The 18,172-nt window shown below is 43.9% G+C and overlaps 1 protein-coding gene across 1 annotated transcript in view; it reads left to right on the forward strand.

The window, feature by feature from the left end:
• Positions 1 to 18,172, forward strand: part of dpf1 (double PHD fingers 1) — a 198,150-nt gene that overhangs the window by 110,439 nt on the left and 69,539 nt on the right.

Consider the following 18,172-nt stretch of genomic DNA (forward strand, 5'->3'; position numbering starts at 1 on the left):
GTGAGCCAGGGGGGTTAATCGGGTGGGATAAGGGGAAAAACTAGAAATAAATTGATTAAAACAAAAAAACGGAAACGTTTTCCCTTTGCGTTTTAAAAAACGTTGCGCGTTCAGACGACATCGTTTTGAATACAATTCGCACGCACACGGATCCGCAACGACTGAAAACGCTGTAGTATGCATACCAGGCCAGTAGGTGGCAGTGAAACTTTGTAGTAGAGTGCCCTTCCGGTGGACGCCAATAACAACACGCGCCTGCGCACAAACGCATTCTTCTCAGGACGGTGAGTAAACACGATGGCGAATGTACGCTCGAAAACACACAATTTTGTGTGGACGGGCGATGAAGTGGAGTTTGTACACTGTGCCGGGGCGGCGTCAATACACGTAGCACAGATAACGGCACAAACACAGCTCGGTGAGCCGCAATGGCTTGGTTGCAGTCACGTGATTCTGATGACGCGCCAGATTCAGACGGAGGGCCGGAAGTGAAAAGCAGAATGGACGAGTTGGAGCTAGTTTAGCCCGAACTGTGCTAGTTTAGACCATATTATATATGTGTGTGTGTGTGTGTGTGTGTTGGACATGAGCTTATGCTAAGAAGAGGGATTTTTTTGACGAAGTGGTCCCTGCACACGCGCCTTATCCGACTCCGCTCCTCCCGACCGCAGACGACGGTTCGCAAGCCATTTCTCCGGCGTTTTTGGTCAAGTTCTTGCACCCCCCCCCATGAACAACAACAACTTTTGGTACTCAATAAAAACTCCTTGTGGTTTCTGAGTGAATGATGCCAAGTTTGTGATAGTGCTTCTGTAAACTACTAATAAGACCCGTTAGTCCCTAGCTAACGGGTCTGACCCTTTAGCCGAGCGGTTAGTGACGTCGCCTTGTGGTGCAGTACTCGGCGTATCGAATCCCGCACCGGGCAAGAAAATGACCGGTTACACTTCCTATGTCTATCTGTAGTTCGTGACGTCATGTGCAAACAACCTATTGTTAATGTTGTCTTCTTAAGGCTGAGGGCCTTTGTCGCTTCGTTTATCCTTCCCTTTCTCTTTTTGTTAATGACCCCACAGTTAATGAAATCAACAAGGTATTCTTGACTTCATCTGGAAAAATAAGTCTCACAACCTTAAAAAGGCAGTACTTTCTAACAGTAGAGCAGAGGGAGGTCTTGAAGTTTTAAATTTAATTGAGACTGTAAACACTTTTAAAGTTAATTGGCTATAAAAATGTCTGGCAACCCCAGATTCTCTGTGGTTCTTCATCCCAAATCATATTTTTGATAAAATTGGTGGTCTCTCTCTTTTATATTAACATGTAATTGCTCACCTAACAAACTTCCCATGTCTTTAGCTAAGTTTCATCAGTTATCCCTTCTTGCCGGGAAGTTGTGCTTCATCCACAATTTTTTCTCCTCATAAAACTTTCTTATGGAATAATGATTATATAACTATTAGGAATAAGTCTCTTTTTTATCCCAAGTGGTTCCAAAGAAATATTGTCAATGTTTTATCCATTATGGATGAACATGGCTGTATACTGTCCTATGAGCTTTTTATAACTAGACACAAATTTCCAATTCCTTTTAAAGAACACAATTCCGCTGTCAAAGCCATTCCTCCTGGTCTAATCCATTTTATTAGGAGTCACTTATGTTTTGGTGGAGGAAATACCCAAGATGCTCCATCTGCATTGCTTTTGTATGGTAGCAACATAAATGACAAGAAATGTAATTGACATATTCGTCAAATTTTTCAGAGTAAAAACAAAATCAATGCAAGAAGAAAATTTTACTGGAACTCGCATTTGGAAGAGATTAACTGGCAAAAAACATGGCTTTACCTTATAAGTTTTGCATTCCTAACAAAGTCAAAGAAGTTCATTTAAAATCTTACACAAAATCTATCCAGTTAAATCTATAATCTGCAGATATGTGGATGTTGATAACTCTTGTTCTTTTTGTGGACATGCTGATAAAACGTCGATCCATTTATTCTTTCAGTGTAAAATAACAACGACATTTTGGTCTGATTTAATTCTCATGTTTTCAATATCACTAATGTTACTCATTGTTTTACTCTTAAAGATATAATCTGTTACTATGACAATATGACTAACAAATCTCGGAAATATGTTGTTAATTTTTTTATTTTATTTGGGAAACTTCTTTATTCATAAACAGAGGTTTTTAGGTTCACGACCATACTTCCCTCTTTTTTGATGGAATTTAACTCAGTGCTTAACTCTGTTGCTCTCACACACAACAGAAAAAGTAACAGGTTCTTAGAATATTACAGAAACATATTTGATGAAACCCCCTGATGTCAAATGAGTTTTTTTCTTTTTTCTTTCTTTTTTAAAATGTTTTATTTAGTTTAAGATTTTTATTTATTTTTGTATTGTTACTATAATTACTTAATTTCCAACTATCTAGAATGTCATTCATCTCATATAGAAATATATATATATGTATTATTATTTTTTGCTGTTATCAGCTCTCCTGTATTGTGTTTTTGTTTTTGTTTTTGTACCTGACGTATTATATACATTGTCTTATTGAATAAAGTTATATTAAAAAAAGTTGTCTCCTTACTCGCGCATGGCTATTTAACTGAAAACGTAATACGCATGTGTGAAGTGGAGCCGTGACATCACCGTTTTCACAGGAACGTTCCCCCAGGGGACTCCCTAAAAACTTGGTGTTTCGCCCGGGGGTGGTGCCTTACGTCCTGCGTCACACATAGTGTCGTGTGCCTGATGCTCGCGCATTACTTCGTTTCGTCAGTCACTTTTTGGATAAGCTAGCTAGCTAGCAACATCGTAACCTAAAAAGTAGTTTAATAACCTAATCTTTGACTTATCCCCAAGATTAAACCTACAGGAGACCTCAGGCCAAATTGTAACTGCATACAAAGATGATTTTTTTTTTGCGATCATTATTTTACGAAGATGCACTTAGATTTTTGCTCCTTGTACTGCTGGCACGGCTGCAAACAAGACTATCTAGAGTTCCCTGCGACTAACTAGAGTTCCCTGCACTTTTTCCCTGACTGTTGATAATTCTCAAATTGACTATCACGTTTGGAAAAGGCGTGTGTAAACAATTGGATGGGTTTTTGCATGAAAACAAGATTCATGATAAATTTCAGTCCGGTTTTTAGAAAAGGACAGTGTTGAAACAGCGCTTGTAGAAGTAGTCAACGATCTCAGAGTGAGTGCTGATAATAAAAATGTTTCCATTCTTTTATTCCTTGATCTGACGGCTGCCTTCGATACAATCGATCATGATATACTTTTAGACCGCCTTGAGAATTGGATTGGCCTTTCAGGCACTGCCCTATCATGGTTCGACACATATCTTACTGGCAGACGCTATTTTGTTAGTCTTTCTGACCATGTCTCAGACGAACATGTAATTTTCTCAGGTATTCCGCAGGGTTCCATTCTTGGTCCTTTATTGTTCTGCCTGTACATGCTGCTGCTTGGGAAAATTATCTGTGATCATGGAGTGAATTTCCAATTTTATGCTGATGATACTGTTTATCTGTAGCGCCAGATGACCCCAATGCCCTCAATCCCTTGATGAATTGTCTGTCTAGTAATAAACAATGGATGAGTGAAAACTTTCTCAAACTGAACAAAGACAAGACAGAAATTCTCATTATAGGCACTAATGCACAGAGAGAAATTATATCAAGTAGAATGGGAAGTCTGGCTGTATAGAATAAGACTAGTAAAAAACCTGGGTATCATCACTGACTCTTGAGTTGGATTTTAAAGCACATATCAGCAATGTTACAAAGGGTGCATTTTTTCACCTAAAAATATTGCTAGAATTAGACTCTACCTCTCCCTGGAAGACGCCAAAAAGCTGACGCATGCTTTTATCTCTTTGCGTCTAGACTATTGCAATGCACTTCTTACTGGTTTACCCAAAAAAAGTATTGATAGGCTGCAACTAGTACAGAACGCGTCAGCAAGGGTCGTAACAAAAACCAGGAGGAGAGATCACATTACCCCAGTTTTAGCACACTGGCTTCCTGTAACATTGAGGATTGATTTTAAAATACTTTTTACTTGTGTTTAAAGCTCTACATGGTTTAGCACCCTCATACCTGTCTGACTGGTTATCTGATGATGTTCCGAGCCGCTCTCTTAGATCCTCTGGTGCTGGCCTGCTCACTGTCCCTAGAATGAACTACAAAAAGTATGGAAGCAGCATTTTGTTTTTATGCACCGACAGCTTGGAATAGACTCCCCCAACAAATAAGAGAAGCATCGTCCAGAGATAGTTTTAAGAATCAGCTCAAGACCCATTTTTATGGTCTTGCTTTTAATTAATTCCACTTTATATTTCTTTTTATTCTTATTTTTTATCGTGTACTGTGGTTTTATTTCTTTTTTTTAAATATGTTTATTGGCATTTACAATTTTAACATATTAAACAAGTCATATATTGAGTAATTTCACACAATAAACCCCTCACCTCCCCCACTCGACATTCCCAGATCCTCAAGGATAAATACCAATTCAAGAAATAATGAAATTACATACAACTAAATCGAAGACAAAAACAAAAAACAAAAACAAAACAAAACAAAAGTTCAAGAAAAATAAATAATCAGCATTGTTCACCTACAAAAAAACCCCGGTTTATAATCTATACTTGTTGGGCCGTTCCTGACTCGAGTCAAGAGTTATCCCAGTCTGTTACACAAGTTCAAGTGTCAAAGTAAGTCAGAAAAGGCATCCAGACTTTCTTGAACTTGTCCCTGTTACCCCTTAAGGTAAATTTGATCTTTTCCAACTTGAGATAATACATAATATCCCTGATCCATCTGACTTGGGATGGAGGTCTTGAGCTCTTCCAATTTAAGAGTATTAGGCGCCGAGCTAGCAATGTAGTAAAGGCCACCAATTTATTCATGTTAGATGGCCAGTCACAGTCTCCCGGTCTCACACCAAGTATGGCAATTAAAGGATACAGATCAATAGAAATTTCACTTAACGATTTAAATATTACTGACCAAAATATATGTAGCTCAGGGCATGTCTAGAACATATGCAACAAGGTAGCTGGTGCATGTTTACATCTGTCACAAGTGGGGTTGATGTTGGGGTAAATTTTGGCTAATTTAGCTTTGGTAAGGTGGACACAGTGAACAATCTTAAACTGAATAAGCCCAAATCTACTGCATGAAGAGATGGAAAGAAGAAAGGTAGGCATACTGTGTGTGCAAGAGACCAGGTGGAAGGGGAGCAAGGCCAGGAGTATCAGAGGTGGGTTCAAACTCTTCTACCGTGGTGCAAATGGGAGGAGAAATGGGGTAGGTGTAATTCTGAAGGAAGAGTATGTTAAGAGTGTGCTGTAGGTGAAGAGAGTGTCAGACAGAGTGATGAGTATGAAGCTGGAAATCTAAGGTGTATTGCTGAATGTTATCAGCGCATATGCCCCACAAGTTGGGTGTGAGATGGACGAGAAAGAAGAATTCTGGAGTGAGTTGGACGACGTGGTGGAGAGGGTACCCAAGGAGGAGAGAGTGGTGATTGGAGCGGACTTCAATTGACATGTTGGTGAAGGGAACAGAGGTGATGAGGAGGTGATAGGTAGGTATGGTGTCAAGGAGAGAAATGTGGAAGGACACATGGTGGTGGATTTTGTGAAAAGGATGGAAATGGCTGAGGTGAATACATATTTCAAGAAGAGGGAGGAACACAGGGTGACATACAAGAGTGGAGGAAAGTGCACACAGGTGGACTATATCTTATGTAGAAGGCGCCATCTAAAAGGGATTGGAGACTGCAAGGTGGTGACAGGGGAGAACGTAGCTAGGCAGCATCGGATGGTGGTCTGTAGGATGACTTTGGAGACCAAGAAGAGGAAGCGAGTGAAGACACAGCCGAAGATCAAATGGTGGAAGTTGAAGAAGGAAGACTGTTGTTTGGAGTTCAGGCAGGAGTTAAGACAGGCACTGGGTGGTAGTGAAGAGTTGCCAGATGGCTGGGCAACCACTCAGAAATAGTGAGGGAGACAGCTAGGAAGGTACTTGGTGCGTCATCAGGACAGAGGAAGGAAGACAAGGACACTTGGTGGTGGAATGAGGAAGTACAGCAAAGTATACAGAGAAAGAGGTTGGCAAAGAAGAAGTGGGATAGTCAGAGAGATGAAGAAAGTAGACAGGAGTACAAGGAGATGCAGTGTGAAGCAAAGAGAGAGGTGGCAAAGGCAAAGGAAAAGGCGTATGGTGAGTTGTGAGACAGGTTAGACACTAAGGAAGGAGAAAAGGACTTGTACCGATTGGCTAGACAGAGGGACCGAGCTGCAAAGGATGTGCAGCAAGTTAGGGCGATCAAGGATAGAGATGGAAATGTGCTGACAAGCGAGGAGAGTGTGCTGAGAAGGTGGAAGGAATACTTTGAGGGGCTGATGAATGAAGAAAATGAGACAGAGAGAAGGTTGGATGATGTAGGAATAGTGAATCAGGAAGTTCAGTGGATTAGCAAGGAGGAAGTGAGGGCAGCTATGAAGAGGATGAAGAGTGGAAAGGCAGTTGGTCCTGATGACATACCTGTCATGGAGATGTTTAGGAGAGATGGCAGTGGGGTTTTAACTAGATTGTTTAACACAATCTTGGAAAGTGAGGGAATGCCTGAGGAGTGTAGAAGAAGCATACTGGTACCGATTTTCAAGAACAAGGGCGATGTGCAGAACTTTAGCAACTACAAATGTATAAAGTTGATCAGCCACAGCATGAAGATATGGGAAAGAGTAATAGAAGCTAAGTTAGGGGGAGAGGTGACTATTAGCGAGCAGCAGTATGGTTTCATGCCAGGAAAGAGCACCACAGATGCAATGTTCGCTTTGAGAAAGTTGATGGAGAAGTATAGAGAAGGTCAGAAGGAGTTATATTGTGTCTTTAGAGAAAGTATATAACAAGGTGCCGAGAGAGGATGTGTGGTATTGTATGAGGAAGTCGGGAGTGGCAGAGAAGTATGTAGGAGTGGTGCAGGATATGTACAAGGGAAGTGTAACAATGGTGAGGTGTGTGGTTGGAATGACAGATGGGTTCAAGGTGGAGGAGGTGGGATTACATCAAGGATCGGCTCTGAGCCCTTTCTTGTTTGCAATGGTGATGGACAGGTTGACGGACAAGATCAGACATGGGTCTCCATGGACGATGATGTTCGCGGATGACATTGTGATCTGTAGCGAGAGTAGGGTGCAGGTTGAGGAGAAGCTGGAGAGGTGGAGGTATGCACTGGAGAGAAGAGGAATGAAAGTCAGTAGGAGCAAGACGGAATACCTATGCGTGAATGAGGAGGACAGTGGAATGGTCAGGATGCAAGGAGTGGAGGTGACGAAGGCATATGAGTTTAAATACTTGGGGTCAACTGTCCAAAGTAACGGGGAGGACAGTAGAGAGGTGAAGAAGAGAGTGCAGGCAGAGTGGAGTGGGTGGAGAAGAGTGTCAGGGGTGATTTGCGACAGAAGGGTACCAGCAAGAGTTAAAGGGAAGGTTTACAAGAGAGTTGTGAGACCAGCTATGTTGTATGGTTTGGAGACAGTGGCACTGACGAAAAGACAAGAGGTGGAGCTGGAGGTAGCAGAGTTGAAGATACTAAGATTTTCACTGGGAGTGACGAAGACGGACAGGATTAGGAATGATTATATTAGAGGGACCGCTCAGGTTGGACGGTTTGGAGACAAAGCAAGAGAGGCAAGATTGAGATGGCTTGGACATGTGTGGAGGAGAGATGCTAAGTATATTGGGAGAAGGATGCTGAATATGGAGCTGCCAGGAAAGAGGAAAAGAGGAAGGCCAAAGAGGAGGTTTATGGATGTGGTGAGGGAAGACATGCAGGTGGCTGGTTTGACAGAGGAAGATGCAGAAGACGGGAAGAAATGGAAACGGATGATCCGCTGTGGCGACCCCCAACGGGAGCAGCCGAAAATAGTAGTAGTAGCTATTGCATGAAGAGGAAGAGTGTACCTGTTCCAAAACTGCATCCCACAGATCATCAGGGAGAGGAGTACCAAGATCCTGCCCCCAGAGGTTTCTAAGGCTAGCCATTGGCTGAGGATTTATAGTGGCTAGTTTATTATAGATCCTTGTGATGGTGCCCTTGAGACTAGCCTCTGTGGCTAAAGGTGTATCGATTGATGTTGTCAGAGGTATCCCAGGGAAAGAATGGAAACCCTTTTGAACAAAATGCCTAATCTGTCAATAGCGGTAGAAATGGGAGTGGGGTAGATTAAATCTTTCTATCAATTGATTGAATGAAGCAAATATCCCATCAAAATATAAATCCTTTATAAATCGAATTCCATTCCCATGCCATGCTCGAAAAGCCATATCTAACTTGGCAGGGGTAAAGAGGTGGTTTGACATAATGGGTGTCATTAAGGAGCATTTTGCAGACCAAATGTTTTCCTAACTTGAGTCCATATTCTGATCGTATGAGCTGTAACCTGATTTTTGTGTGGTGCGCCAATTACCATTGGTAGTGGGGAAGTGACTAAGGAATGCATAGGAAGATCATTGAACGCAGCTCTCTTCCGCACCAGGTCAGTGCTAAAGTGCGGGCAGAAGCTAATCTTGTCAGCTGCCCCGATGTCTCCCGTGCAGGATGGGCGCCGCAGAGTCGGCTCCTCAGCTCGATAGTCATGCAGGCGCACATTCATGGCTCGATGGGGGCCGTTTGGCTGCGCCGGTCTGAGGGCGCGACGAGCACGGCCAACTTCTGGTCTACGAGGGACGCTGTCCGTGCCGAGCACCTCGACCAGGAAGGACTCCATAAAGGGGGAGGGATGGCTGCCTTCGGTTTTTTCTGGGAGACCAACAACTCTAATATTCCGCCTCCGTGATCTGTTTTCCTGATCATCCAGACGAGCGTGAAGCTCCTCGTTTTCAGCCTTCAGGTCCGCATAGCAGCGCTCCGGTGCAGCAACTCTGCTGTCCGCGTTGTCCAGACCGGCCTCCGCCGCTTGGATTCCCGCTACATGAGAGAGAGAGACAGGAGACGGTGGCTTGCAGTGGGGCAGCCATGCTTCGGAGCTCAGAAAGCATTCCGTCCCTCATGGTGTCCAGCATTCCCTTCAAATCGCCACGGGTAAGTTGCGGAGGGTTAGCCGCTGCGACGTTAGCATGGGTAGCCTTCAGGCTAGCATTAGCTTCTGTAGCGTTGCCTGTGGCTGGCCGTGTGGTGTGGTTATCGCTAGCCGAGGCCGCGTGTTTGCTCGGGTTTGTTGCTCTCGTACTGGGCTCACCACTCATCGTGCGGTCTTAAGTGTTGGCCAAATTCTGCACCAAACTCTTATATATATTAAAAAAAACATGAGTGTTCGGTTAAAATAAGTTGACGATGTAAGTTGTTAAATTAGCAATAGGTGAGGAGCGCTTGAGTTCACGTCTTTACTCCACCATGACACCGGAACTGCCCCCTGTGGTTTTATTTCTTGCCTTGTTTTATGTTTTTTGCCTCGGGCTATGTTTTATCGTTTTTAACTTATCTTGTCGGTATCGTTGCTGAGTTTTATTGTTTCCCCTGTTTTTTAATGTAAAGCACTTTGAGCTGCATTTTATGTATGAAAGGTGCTATACAAATAAAGTTTATTATTATTATTATTATTATACTGGAAATATACAACTAAATAGTAAAATATATTGACATTTAGATGTCTAATAACAACAATCTACTCAGGCGGAGGTCTGTATTTGTATATTTGTATTGTACTATCTTGCATCAATAGATGTCCAGCCCAAACGGGCGTGTTCCGTGTAGGTATTGGTGCAATTGTAAGACTAAATATACAAATTATAGAAAAAACATGAATGGTAGATTCTGTATGCCTTCATACTTGATATGCACCAAATAAACCCATTCTCATATTGTATGCGTGTATTATTCTGTCTACTTTGCCTAATTTTCCAATCTTTAGAAATAAAACTGGCCCACACTTTGCCACTCATCTTCTCGTTTTCATCCAAACTAAAATAGAATAAACAAGTGCAATTTATTTTCATCATCTCCCAATACACTCTACCTTCCTCACTTACCTTCTTTTGCCAGGGACACCTCTTCTCAGGACATACTACAGTAGCGGTTTCACACCAAAAGGTTTCTGTTCTATCTATTTGAGTGTCCCTAGCATGCTCCTCAACTATCTTTCAGTTGGTGCAATCACTAGATGCAGTGCATGTTGCAACTCTTTGGTCTCATCATTTGGATATATTAGTGTTTGTCAAAACATTTCATTAAAAGTAACTGAGGGCCCTATCTTACATCAAGATGCTCAGCCCAAGGCACGCACAATAATTACCTCCATGTACACAGATGTGAGACCAAATATACAAATTACAGGAATACTTTCATAGAATATTATGTATACATTCATATATGACCTACATCTTCATAAATAACCTCTCATATTGATGTATTATTCCGTATAGTTTGTCTGCCCCTAGTCTGGCATTGCCAGACCTATCTCCACACTTCGTTTACGCTGTGCCAGCGCTGGAGAAAGGTCTGGCTGCACTCGTTACCGTTCCAAAACTGGGTGAAAACAACGCTGTATTTCTTTAAACAAATCACAATCCTCTTGGGAGTCTGGATTGAATCTGATTGGGACCTAGAAAATACTGTAACGATCACGGATGAATAGGCTCGGTAGCCCTTGGCTAACGGGCCGGACCCTTTAGTCGACTGGTTAACGTAGTCGCTCGCGAAGCGGGAGCCGCAGGTTCGCAGGGGGGCGCGAATCCCAAAGGAAGGGGGCAATGTGACAATCACGGATGAATAGGTTTCTCGCACCACGGGCGACAACGTTAATCAGTCGACTAAAGGGTACGACCCGTTAGCCAAGCCAGCCTATTCATCCGTGATCGTTACAATGCCCCTTCCTTCAGGATTCGCGTCCTCCGCGAATCGCCACAGCCAGGACGGGAACCTGGGGCTCCCGGCCCGCAAGCGACAACATTAACCACTCGACTAAAGGGTCCGAGCCGTTAGCCAACGGCTACCGAGCCTATTTATCCGTGATCGTTACGTTGCCCCCTTCCTTCGCGATTCGAGGTTGTAAAAGGAGCATCCCGGAAAGGCTCAGTCGTTCACAAGCAAGGATGGGGCGAGGGTCACCACTTTGTGAACAACTGCGTGAGCAAATAGTCCAACAGTTTAAGAACAACGTTTCTCAACATACAACTGCAAGGAATTTAGAGATTTCATCATCTCCAGTCCATCATATCATCACAAGGTTCAGAGAATCCCGAGAAATCTCTGCACGTAAGCGGCAAGGCCCAAAACCAACACTGAATGCCCGTGACCTTCGACCCCTCTGGTGGCACTGCATTAAAAACCGACATCATTGTGTAAAGGATATGACCACGTGGGCTCAGGAACACTTGGGAAAACCATCGTCAGTTAACACAGTTCGTCGCTACATCTACAAGTGCAAGTTAAAACTCTACCATGCAAAGCCAAAGCCAGATATCAACACCACCCAGAAACACCGCCCGCCGGCTTCTCTGGCCCGAGCTCATCTGAGATGGACTGACCCAAAGTGGACAAGTGTGCTGTGGTCTGACGAGTCCACATTTCACATTGTTTTCGGAAATCATGGACGTCGTGTCCTCCGGGCCAAAGAGGAAAAGGACCATCCAGATTGTTATCAGCACAAAGCTCAAAAGCCAGCATCTGTGATGGTATGGGGGGGGGGTGTTAGTGCCCATGGCATCATGGGTAACTTGCACATCTGGGAAGGCACTATTAATGCTGAAGGTACATACAGGTTTTGGAGCAACATATGCTGCCATCCAAGCGACGTCTTGTTCAGGGACGTCCCTGCTTATTTCAGCAAGACAATGCCAAGCCACATTCTGCACGTGTTACACCAGCGGGGCTTCGTAGTAAAAGAGTGCGGGTACTGGACTGGCCTGCCTGCAGTCCAGACCTGTCTCCCATTGAACATGTGTGGCGCATTATAAAGCGCAAAATACGACAACGGAGACCCGGGACTGTTGAGCAACTGAAGTCGTACATCAGCAAGACTGGGACAGAATCCCACCTACAAAGCTTCAACAAGTAGTGTCCTCAGTTCCCAAACGCTTATTGAGTGTTGTTAAAAGGAAAGGTGGTGTAACACAGTGGTGAACATGCCCCTGTCCCAGCTTCTTTGGAACGTGTTGCAGTCATCACATTCACAATGAGGGAATATTTGCAAAAAAACAAGAAAGTTTATCAGTTTGAACATTAAATATCTTGTCTTTGTAGTGTATTCAATTGAATAGAGGTGGGAAAGGATTTGCAAATCATTGTATTCTGTTTTTATTGACGTTTTACACAACGTCCCAACTTCATTGGAATTGGGGTTTGTATAATGAACCTGATTGCTTTTTTAGTTATCCATACTGTGTCAAATGAAATAACACACTAAATATGCCATACTTATCGTAACAAGACTGCCCGCTGACTGAATCAAGGGCAAGCTTCCCTGATTTTTTTGGGTGCTGTCTGTAGACATAAAGAGTTGTTTACAAGGCCTGTTTGGTTTGTTTGTTTGATGACAAGATATATGCCTAATTAATGAAGTATGAGAAACAGTGAAGCTGTGCCCGGCCAGAGCATTGTGTCCTCTGCTCAAGATGCTCTGCTACTGCAGAAACAGCAAATCAATGCATTGTAGCGATCTGTGAGAAGAAGCACAAACTTTTGATAGTGTATTTGATAGATAAAGTAATTATCCGAGCCTGCACAAGTTGTGTGGCATATTGTGTCAGATGAGGTCTGATTTTTCGTATATTGGAAAGTGTGAACTGAGCAGTGGCATTTACAACTCGGTCATAACATGGGCAATCTGGCCTTTTTAGTTATCCATACAATAATCCATACAATAAACATCAGAGTAAATAACCCTGCAGCACACTCACAAACAATGTCCACTGAATAATACAAAATGACCATGGCAACCTCTCGCAACATATGCAGTGCTCACCACAAATTAATTAGAAAAAAGCTGGTAATGAAATGTGTTCCAGAAAGAACACGTTCTCGGTTTACCTCCTACCTTCACCTGCTGTTGTCCTCTGGCGTGTTTAGCTTGTTCAGCAGGTGAACGCCCTACCGGTATTAAAAACCCCCAAAGTGGACATTTACTGCGAGCGCAGAGTCTCTGCACGAGTCCTGTACACGGCTGGGCATGTCCTGATCACGAGCTCACGAGTTCCATTTCAAGGCCACTTAAAACTACGCTAGCGAGCTAACAAATTAATAACAGGTCAGCCACATATAGTAACATTAATTCTATTCAAGTGTAACGATATATGGGAGCAGTATGGCAAACTGCCATCACAGACCCGCTGATAACCATGAGCGAGCGCAAGCTGCAGTTCAAACTTCAGGCGGTCCACTTCCACGGACACATAGTGTCCTCGGAAGGACTGCAGATCGACCAAGAGAAAACTGTGTGGAGATGCCGACACCTACGGATGCAAAAGCTGTGCAACGCTGCATTGGGTTTGTGACTTACCTTGCAAAATTCCTGCCAAAGTGTAACATCCGCATTTTGTAATAACCGGTGCAATATGTAACAACTTATTACAAAATGCGGACAGATGTTACACTTTTTATGAAGAAAATGTAATAATTTCGTGCATTATGCAATAAACCACCAAAATGTCTGTCTTGATTTGAAAAAAACGTGGCGTTATTACATAATGATGTGAAAATGTATTACAATATTACATAATGTGGCGTTATTACATAATGCGGCGCTACATGCCTGTACTTCCTTCGCCTTCTCCTTTAGACCCGTGGCTAACAACAAGTCCTCAAATTCCGCACGGAAACCCTCCCAGTTCTTCGCCAAATCCCCGGACATCGGCATGCCCTCTGGTACTGGAATAATATTGCTCGCCATGGCGTTTGTTAACTAGCTATTAGCTAGACCGCTTCTGACGCCATGTTTCAGTTCATGAATCTTTATTAGAATGACTCACAAGAACAGCGCACAGCATTATGGGTCGAAGATAACGTAACAGACCACTAGGTGTCGCTAAGTGCTCAATATCAACATCCATAACAGGGACCGCCACTGCCGGTATGCGAACCCGCGGCTCCCGCACCACGGGCGACAGCGTTAACCAGTCGACTAAAGGGTCCGACCCGTTAGCCAACGTGTCTACTTACCCATGGACGTTACATTACCCCCCTCCTTCGGGAAAGCGCGTCTGCCCGTATCCCACTTCTGACACCAATGTAGAGAATTCGGGGGACGACCACATGAACTGCCGCGGCCGGGACGCGAACCCGCATCTCCCGCGGCGCGGGAGACCTCGCTAAGCGCTCGACTAAAAAGGGTCTGACCCGTTAGTCAAGGGCTACCGAGCCTGTTCATCCGTGATCGTTACAATATGTTCTATGTAGTGTAAGATTTCCCTCATAGTTTGTCTAAAACTAGGGAGCTAACTAGCAAGTATCAGATAGCCAAAGTCCCACTTGTCCATACATTTTATTCATCAATAAGTTCATTCAGGTGTATTAACAACCTGTAATCATTGGTAACCTGTAGTCGTAAACCTACATTCTACTTAACGATAACCTTCATTCCTTGATGTATTAAAAACTGAATTGACAGAAATTCGTCAGACATGTGTAAGGACCTGTAAAATATGATTAATGCGCACTACATGTGTATTTTTCTCCTGTATTTCCCCCCCCCCCCGTCACTACATTTGCCAGTATGCTTTGCAGTGTAAAGATTCCCGCTGTAAAGAGCCAATCACAATTTGTTAAGAGCCGTAGCCGCGAAATCGCGGAGGGATCTGGGAGTGCGAGCCGACACTCTAGAGAGGGAGGGAGGTGGCACCTAGCGCTGCTCTGCGCCGCCGCCGCCGTCGTGTTTCTGTGGAGACCCGGTTTACCGTGTCTTTGTGTACACAGGCCCGTAAGTGTGAAGCAGCGTTGGTCTCCTGGATCATCCTTCCTCCTCGGGCGTTTTTCTTAGGCCGTGACTTTGAGTTTCGCAGTGTTTATTCGAGTAACGCTATTTAGCTAGCTGCTATGTTAGCTAACTGGCTAGCTGACGCTACAAGTTAGCGCTGCGGGACCCTGACGAGCTTGCTAACCGCGGCGAGCTAGCTGTTTCCCCTCAGAGGGCTCTTCTGGGGTCGTGACGAGGAGCGGACTGTGGCGGGCTCACTGGACTTGCTTCGGGGGCTGGCCAGGAGGCAGCTGGAGGCTGACGGTTTCCAGACTCCTGGACCGAGTGTGTGAGTGGCCTGCACTTGCACTGACGGGGACACACACACACACACACACACACACACACACACACACACACACACACACACGCACACACGCAGAGTTTGCACCCTGAGCTCCGGGAATGGAGGTAAAGCCATCGGCTCAGGGAGCTGACACCGGGCCGAGGAGCGAGCTGTTGACGTTGCCTCGGTGCACCAACGGGCCCCAGCGGCAAGCGCTTAGTTTCTAACAGCGACAGTACTTGGCTGAAGGGAGTTGTTCGCTTTATTTCGGTTTATTTTGGATCACTTTAAGATAGAGAGAGCCACTTTGCCACCTGGGGGTAAACATTGGTTTCACCCTCCGCGCTCAAATATATATCATAGTTTGATTTATTTTGTGTATTTCATTTTATCTTGTTCTCTATAACTATTATCAATTAATAAATAATCTACTATTATATGTGATTATATCTTGGCTGTGTTGGCAGCTCATTTTAACTGGGTAAGTGTTGGGTCAGTGTGCTCAGTAATATAGAACACCACTGGTGCGGTACACCTTTTTATTATACGCATCACAGGCTTGATCAGAAATTGCACACACACCTATAGGATGATAGGTATCCATTACCAGTGTTAGAATATTTCTAACTTAAATTCTGGGGAAACACATAATATATTAGCTTAATTATGGGTGTAGTATTTCCGCAGTGGAGGCACTGCTCTGCTTAATGTGTTATATTGCCATTCAAGTTTTTCTTGTTATACTTTTCAGTCACATGTAATAGTTACCTATTTTAATAATAACACTAACCTAGTGACATTAGGGGTAGACAGGAATTTCAGCCATTTCACCATCGACCGCTGAGAACCCAGGATCCTTTATATATATATGTGTGTGTGTGTGTATATATATATATATATATATATATATATATATATATATATATGAGTGTGACTCCTGTGAGCATTATAACACCAGGTAAAAAGGGTATCCAAAGGAGTTGAATCAAGTGCAACTGGACTTGGTATATATCCGTGAAGACGTTTCGCCTCTCATCCAAGAGGCTTCCTCAGTTCGTGCCTTTCTGACTAGACCAAGCTAGTCTGACTGGCTGGTGATGAGACTCAGACCAAGCTAGTCTGACTGGCTGCTGATGAGACTCAGACCAAGTTAGTCTGACTGGCTGGTGATGAGACTCAGACCAAGCTAGTCTGACTGGCTACTGATGAGACTCAGAATTTATCCTCTAGGAGTCGTTGTCAGAGCTATGGATGTCCATGGCTCTTTGTGTTCCGGTGTTTACCAACGCCCGTCGCTAACAGAGCCATAGATATGAGTGGCTCTTTTGTGTACTGATGTTTGGCCGTGCCCGTCGTTATTGGAGCTATTGATTTGCATTTGTTTCATTATTCAACTGAATAATAATGAAGTCGAAACTAACACCCCCAACGACCGTCGCTGCTAAACAAATGCAAATCAATAGCTCCGATAACGACTCCAAAGAGGATAAATTCTGAGTCCCTTCACCAACCAGTCAGACTAGCTTGGTCTAGTCAGAAAGGCAGGAACTGAGGAAGCCTCTTGGATGAGAGGCGAAACGTCTTCACGGATATATACCAAGTCCAGTTGCACTTGATTCAACTCCTTTGGAGAACCATGACGACCTGGATGAATGAGAACATTCACAGACAGGTAAAAAGGGGTTACACATGCTAGCCCGGTAGCTGACCTAGTTCGGTCATTACGTTAACAAGAATTAAGTTAAAATATCGAACAGCTAATGTTGGGCACATATAAAAATAACAGTATTTACTATACTAATGACAGGTAATGCAGTAAATGGAGTGAATTATCAAAAATCTAACCTCCTAACTTATCAACTTACCGCTGAAATGGCTCGATACGCAATGGAAAGCACTGCTGTGAATATTAACGTTTGGAACTATTCATGGGCCCCATAACCCGGAAGCTGGCCGGAAAAGTCTCCGCCATTTTTTTTACAGTGGGAGCCTATGGGAGTGTCGCCAATCTGTTTTTCAACCGCTCTGCAGTAACCGGTGTTGCTAGTTTACACGGCGATGCTGCAGTTGCGTTTTCAAAAGATTTCACTTTGGCACCCGGTTTACAAAAGTCTGCGTTTTCAGGCCCCCAAAACGCCGTTGTCGTGTGAACGAAGGGTCAAAACGCAACAATAGCGTTTTATGTTGAAAATGTTGCCGTGTAAACGGCCCTTGAGCGACCTCTTCAGTCTCAACTGACTGCAGGTGTCCCGCCCTTATAAACAATACAGTGACTGCAGGTGTCCCCACCCTTATAAACAATACAGTGACTGCAGGTACCCCACCCTTATAAACAATACAGTGACTGCAGGTGTCCCCACCCTTATAAACAATACAGTGACTGCAGGTACCCCACCCTTATAAACAATACAGTAACTGCAGGTGTCCCCACCCTTATAAACAATACAGTGACTGCAGGTGTTCCCACCCTTATAAACAATACAGTGACTGCAGGTGTCCCCACCCTTATAAACAATACAGTGACTGCAGGTGTTCCCACCCTTATAAACAATACAGTGACTGCAGATGTCCCACCCACCCTTATAAACAATACAGTGACTGCAGGTGTCCCCACCCTTATTAACAATACAGTGACTGCAGGTACCCCGACCCTTATAAACAATACAGTGACTGCAGGTGTCCCCATCCTTATTAACAATACAGTGACTGCAGGTGTTCCCACCCTTATAAACAATACAGTGACTGCAGGTGTCCCCACCCTTATTAACAATACAGTGACTGCAGGTGTCCCCACCCTTATTAACAATACAGTGACTGCAGGTACCCCCACCCTTATAAACAATACAGTGACTGCAGGTGTCCCCACCCTTATAAACAATACAGTGGCTGCAGGTACCCCACCCTTA

Source organism: Lampris incognitus, chromosome 7 (assembly GCF_029633865.1).
Source record: "Lampris incognitus isolate fLamInc1 chromosome 7, fLamInc1.hap2, whole genome shotgun sequence".
Classification (NCBI taxonomy): Eukaryota; Metazoa; Chordata; class Actinopteri; order Lampriformes; family Lampridae; genus Lampris; species Lampris incognitus.